The 6,243-nt window shown below is 39.7% G+C and overlaps 1 non-coding gene across 1 annotated transcript; it reads left to right on the top strand.

Moving 5' to 3' along the window:
• The first annotated feature begins 5,328 nt into the window (after positions 1-5,328).
• Positions 5,329-5,400, top strand: TRNAC-ACA. Its single transcript has one exon. It is a non-coding gene; the product is annotated as a tRNA-Cys (tRNA).
• Positions 5,401-6,243: the final 843 nt, after the last annotated feature.

Raw genomic sequence — 6,243 nt, forward strand, 5'->3', positions numbered from 1 at the left:
CCAGGTGGCCAAAGTATTGGAGTTTCAGCTTCAGCATCAATCCTTCCAGTGAATATTCAGGACTGATTTCCTTTAGGATTGACTGGTTGGATCTCCTTGCTGTCCAAGGGACTCTCAAGAGTCTTCTCCAACACCACAGTTCAAAAACATCAATTTTTCAGCACTCAGCTTTCTTTATAGCCCAACTCTTACATCCATACATGACTACAGGAAAAAAAAAACATAGCTTTGACTAGATGGACCTTTGTTGGCAAAGTAATGTCTCTGCTTTTTAATCAGCTATCTAGGTTGGTCATAACTTTTCTTCCAAGGACCAAGGGTCAGAAAGCACTAGAACAGAGTAATTTCAAAAGTTTAAGCCAGGCAATTTCTAATCCAGATTCTGCAACATGTTTATAGTGGAACTCTTGGGAAATTATTCCATTTCACACAGACCATGTCCTCATCTGTAAAATGGTACAAACAGTATTCAGGCTAGGATACTTGTTAGGATTAAGTAACAATAATGGCAAGGCATTTAGTAGTAGATCCATCATATAATATGTCTTCAAGTGATATTTTTGCTAATAAAATTTTCAATTAAATTTTTCCCTAAGAACAGCTTCCCCAGATCATCAAAAACTCTTTTTTAGCTTGTGTCTGATTTGAACATGCCTTGGAGAACTCAATAAACACTTGGCATTATCAGTTCATTAGATACAATTTTTCTCCTGCTTAATATAAGTGGAACCCTTGTTCTGATTCTCCTGACAGATGTTAACCTCCCAGAGAGAGGTTTGTTCAACATCCAGCCAAGTGGAGCATGTTTTAGTTCCAACTGCAGTGTTGGAATGTACCAACCAAACATTTGTTTAACAGGAAGCTCAAAACATTAGTCTGTAGTCACTGTCATTGGAGTCCTAGAACAATGTTTGTGCCAAAACTAACTCATTCTGCCCCAAAATCTTGCCCCAATCTTCCCATACCTCTTCCTCTCTTTAACATTTTTCTTAATTTAGTTTTAAAATACAAGAACCACTTCATCCATAGTGTGCTTTATGTAGCTTTTTTTTCCCCCTCCCTGGTGTTGGAAGAGTGCTGACTAGAAACTGACAGCTAGGCACTGGAAGCCAAAACTTTTTTTTTTGTTGTTATATTTTAGATTCTGTTATTAAGTAAGTGGGTAGAACTTCATCGATCACTCATCTCTGGGTTTAACAATCTCTGTCCCTGTCTGAACCACAGACCCATTATAATGGTGCCCTAAAAAACAGTCTTTTTCTCAACTGATGCTTCTGTGCAAAATATAAGGTCATATTTACATCCACTTCTTGCTGCCTTGACAGCATTGTAAGTCACAATTGATGAAGGCGCAACCCTCTGTGATCTGATATAATTTACTATGAAACCCCACTATCCAGATTTGACATTTAAGCTCTGCTTGCCAATTTGCAAGTCTGCTCATAGACGGTCCAACCTTCGGGTCAAGCAATTATTTTGTGGGCCATTGTGAATTCCCTGATCCCATTGCTCTTTATGTGATTTGATTAAGAGGGTGGCCTGAGGCCATATACGTACCCTTCTTAACAATGAACCATTAGGTAGAGAGCTTTTGAGCATAAATGGTGTGACCTTAAGGACCTAGGACAGCCCCTCTGTCTTTTTCTTTCTTTCTTAAGATAACTCTGAATGTTGGCACTCCAAATCACTTTAACAGGTAGAAACACATTTTTTTTTTCAAGAAAAAAATATTTTATTCTATGCTTTGAGGTTAGTATTTAAAATAAATGCCTGTGAATTAGCTAAGACCACTGAGTTAATTTAGTTCTTGTATTGAGTCGGACAGTGTAATTTCACCCCACTCTAGTCAAATCATATCTTTCCTGGAACCTCAGACTGTGACTTTATTTGGAAATAGGTTCATTATAGATGTAATTAATTAAATAAGATGAGATCATACTGGAGTGGGATAGACCCTTTATGCAGCATAACTGGTGTCCTTTTAAGAAGAGGAGAGATGATGTCATGTGACAACAGAGACAGAGTTTGGAGTGGTGTATCCACAAGCCAAGGGGCACTGAGCATCACTGGCAACACGGGAAGTTAAGATAAAAGCATGGAACAGATTGGCCCCCAAAACTTTGGGTGAGAAACAGTAGAGCCCTACTGACACCTTGATTTAGGGCTTCTCGCCTCCAGCGCTGTGAAATAGTAAACTGTTATTGCTGTCTTAAGGCACCCATTTTGTGTTCATTTCTTATAGCAGCTCTAGGATACGCATACAGCTCTACCGTGAACTGGAATTTTGACATGTGGGCACTGAAACTTATGGTGAAGGAACATTGAAAGAGGAGTGGCGATAGTCTGTTACTAAATCTTATTACTTAGTAGCTTGCCCAAACCTTCTGGATCTAGAGAGATTCTAAATGTACATTCTGCAAATGAGATTTTTTTTTTCTCTTGTCTCCCCTTCATTTCTATCTTCCCTGCATCTTCTTCACTCTCTTGGGAGCTCCATAGCTTCATCCATTTCCTTTTAGAGTCATCATATGCTAAGTCTTAAAAACTGCTTTTTTACTGTCTCTGTAATTGTTTGAGCTAGCAAATCCAAGTGTCCCTATGGTCTCAGTGATTAGGAAAACTATTCAAACAAAAGAATATTCTTTGGTAGATTACTGAAGGGTACTGATTGTAAATGTGGAGAACATAATAGCTAAGCTCATTGTGTCTATGACATATTGAAGAAATCATTTTTATTGGCCATTTTGGTATAGACAGCTCAGGTAATCTAAAAAAATAGATTATTGATTAGTTTAATGTTTTAATTTGCACAACACATAAGCTTAACTCTATCCTGAGTCTTTTCCCATCCCTGATTTCTGCCAACTGCCTGTGATCCTCAGCCAGACGGAAACGTGGGATTGGATTCAGGACTGGGTAAGGTATGATTCTCTTGATTGTACTGGATGTCCTGTCATATATACAATCAGACAGGAGTGAGGATCAGAGATGAGATAAGGCTAGAGGTCTAGTATTTGAATTTTGCACAGTTTTAAGTATATTGCTCTTAAAGTATAAAATTGCATTTTATTTGTTAAACACAACCTAACCATCCTTTAGTGGAAAAAATCAGCACCTTTCATTTGATATAAAAACTGGTTTTAACCTTTCCATCTTACTCAGGTTTACCATTTAGTACTTTTTTGATTTTCCTTTTCCTTTCTATTTATTTTGCTCATGTTTCAAGTTACTGTTCATCTTGTGTTCCTTTATTCATTAACTCCCTTTTCTGATAATTCAAAGCAAACACACGTTTCTTTCCCAGTATATGAAAACACGATGACATCTCTCTCCTGTAATGCAAATCTTCTATTTTTCTTGCTACAGTTCTTTCCCAACTCATTGATAGAAAGCCTTTAAAACATTTTTACCCTCCTCATCTTCCTCTTCCCTCCATGTTCCTCAGCCCTTCTGTGTTCAAGTGGTTTTGAACCCCATGAAATACTTGATATAAGTTTAAAAAAAAAAAAAGGAAATCCTTGGCAGTCCAGTGCCTAGGAGTCTGCACATTCACTGCAGAGTGCCTGGGTTTGATCTCTGGTCTGGGAACTAAGATCCTGTGAGCCGTGTGGCACAGTCAGGAAAAAATAAAAGAGGAAGCTGCCCGTGGTTCTCTATGCTTTGGTCTCATGTGAGGTTTCCCTTTTTAACTCTTCTCCTTCCCCATAGTGAGCTTTTGGCTTCTACTCTTATTTTGTGAAATTATAGTCCATTTGTAAATATTTTCTTCAGGCTGGATATGTGGGTCATATATTGCATGAATCTTTATAAATGTATTTTTTTCACCCTGATAAGTGAGTCATTCCTTGTGTTGGTAAAAGATTCTTGGGTAATATTTCTCTTTTCTCAGATTTTCTCTAGATTGTGTTCTGTCTTGAATCACTGAAATTTTTAAAATGTGCAATGACCTTCATACAGCTTTTTTTTTTTTTTCTCTTTCTCATGGACCCTGGTATAACCTGGTTCAGTTGAGTTCAGTAGCTCACTCGTGTCCAACTCTTGTGACTCCATGAACCAAGCACACCAGGCCTCGCTGTCCATCACCAAAACCCGGAGATTACCCAAACTCATGTACATTGAGTTGGTGATGCCATCCAGCCATCTCATCTTCTGTTGTCCCCTTTTCCTCCTGCCCACAATCTTTCCCAGCAACAGGGTCTTTTCCAATGAGTCAGCTCTTCGCATCAGGTGGCCAAAGTATTGAAGTTTCAGCTTCAACATCAGTCCTTCCAATGAACACCCAAGACTAATCTCCTTTAGGATTGACTTGTTGGATCTCCTTGCAGTCCAGGGGACTCTCAAGAGTCTTTTCCAACACCACAGTTTAAAAGCATCAGTTCTTTGGCACTCAACTTTCTTCATAGTCAAACTCTCACATCCATAAATGACCACTGGAAAAACCATAGCCTTGACAAAACCAGAACTTTGTTGACAAAGTAATGCCTCTGCTTTTTAATATGCTATCTAGGTTGGGCATAACTTTCCTTCCAAGGAGTAAGCGTCTTTTAGTGTCATGGCTGCAATCACCACCTGCTGTGATTCTGGAGCCCAGAAAAATAAAGTCAGCAACTGTTTCCACTTTTTCCCCATCTATTTGCCATGAGGTGACGGGACCAGATGCCATGATCTTAGTTTTCTGAATGTTGAGATTTAAGCCAACTGTTTCACTCTCCTCTTTCACTTTCAATAGGCTCTTTAGTTCCTCTTCACTTTCTGCCATAAGGGTGTTGTCATCTGTATATCTGAGGTTATTGACATTTCTCCTGGCAATCTTGATTCCAGCTTGTGCTTCATCCAGCCCAGCGTTTCTCATGATGTATTCTGCATATAAGTTAAATAAGCAGGGTGACAATACACAGCCTTGACATACTCCTTTTCCTATTTGGAACCAGTCTGTTGTTCCATGTCCAGTTCTAGCTGTTGCTTTCTGACCTGCATACAGGTTTCTCAAGAGGCATGTAAGGTGATCTGGTACTCCCATCTCTTTCAGAATTTTCCACAGTTTATTGTGATCCACACAGTCAAAGGCTTTGGCATAGTCAATAAAGCAGAAATAGATATTTTTCTAGAACTCTTTTGCTTTTTCAATGATTCAGCAAATGTTGTCAAATTGATCTCTATTTCCTCTGCCTTTTCTAAATCCAGCTTGAGTTTCTGGAAGTTCACGGTTCATGTATTGCTTATTCCTGGCTTGGAGAATTTTGAGCATTATTTTTCTAGCGTGTGAGATGAGGGCAATTTTGTGGTAGTTTGAGAATTCTTTGGCATTGCCTTTCTTTGGGATTGACTTCCCTGGTAGCTCAGATGGTAAAGCTTCTGCCTACAATGCAGGAGACCCAGGTTCAATCCCTGGATTGGGAAGATCCTCTGGAGAAGAAAATGGCAACCCACTCCAGTATTCTTGCCTGGAAAATCTCATGGACAGAGGAGCATGGTAAGCTACAGTCCATGGGGACACAAAGAGTTGGACACGACTGAACGACTTCACTTCAGGGATCCCTGGTGGCTCAGAGGCTAAAGCGTTTTCCTGCAATGAGGGAGACCTAGGTTTGATCCCTGAGTCAGGAAGATCCCCTCTAGAAGGAATTGGCAATCCACTCCAGTATTCTTACCTGGAGAATCCCATGGAGGGAGGAGCCTCATAGGCTACAGTCCATGGGATCGCAAAGAGTCAGACACGACTGAGTGACTTCACTTTCTTTGGGACTGGAATGAGAACTGACCTTTTCCAGTCCTGTGGCTACTGCTGAGTTTTCCAAATTAGCTGACATATTCAGTGTAGCACTTTCACAGCATCATCTTTTAGGGTTGGAAGTAGCTCAACTGGAATTCCATCACCTCCACTAGCTTTGTTCATAGTGATGCTTCCTAAGGCCCACTTGACTTCACATTCCAGGATGTCTGGCTCTAGTTGAGTGATCACACCATCATGATTATCTGAGTCATGAAGGTCATTTTTGCACAGTTCTGTGTATTCTTGTCACCTCTTCTTAATATCATCTGCTTCTGTTCAGTCCATGCCATTTGTGTCCTTTATTGTGCCCATCTTTGCATGAAGTGTTCCGTTGGTATCTCTAATTTTCTTGAAGAGATCTCTAGTCTTTCCCATTCTATTGTTTTCCTCTGTTACTTTGCACTGATCACTGAAGAAGGCTTTCTTATCTCTATCTCTCCTTGCTATTCTTTGGAACTCTGCATTCAAAT

The sequence above is a fragment of the Bos indicus x Bos taurus genome, chromosome 10 (assembly GCF_003369695.1).
Source record: "Bos indicus x Bos taurus breed Angus x Brahman F1 hybrid chromosome 10, Bos_hybrid_MaternalHap_v2.0, whole genome shotgun sequence".
Taxonomy (NCBI): Eukaryota; Metazoa; Chordata; class Mammalia; order Artiodactyla; family Bovidae; genus Bos; species Bos indicus x Bos taurus.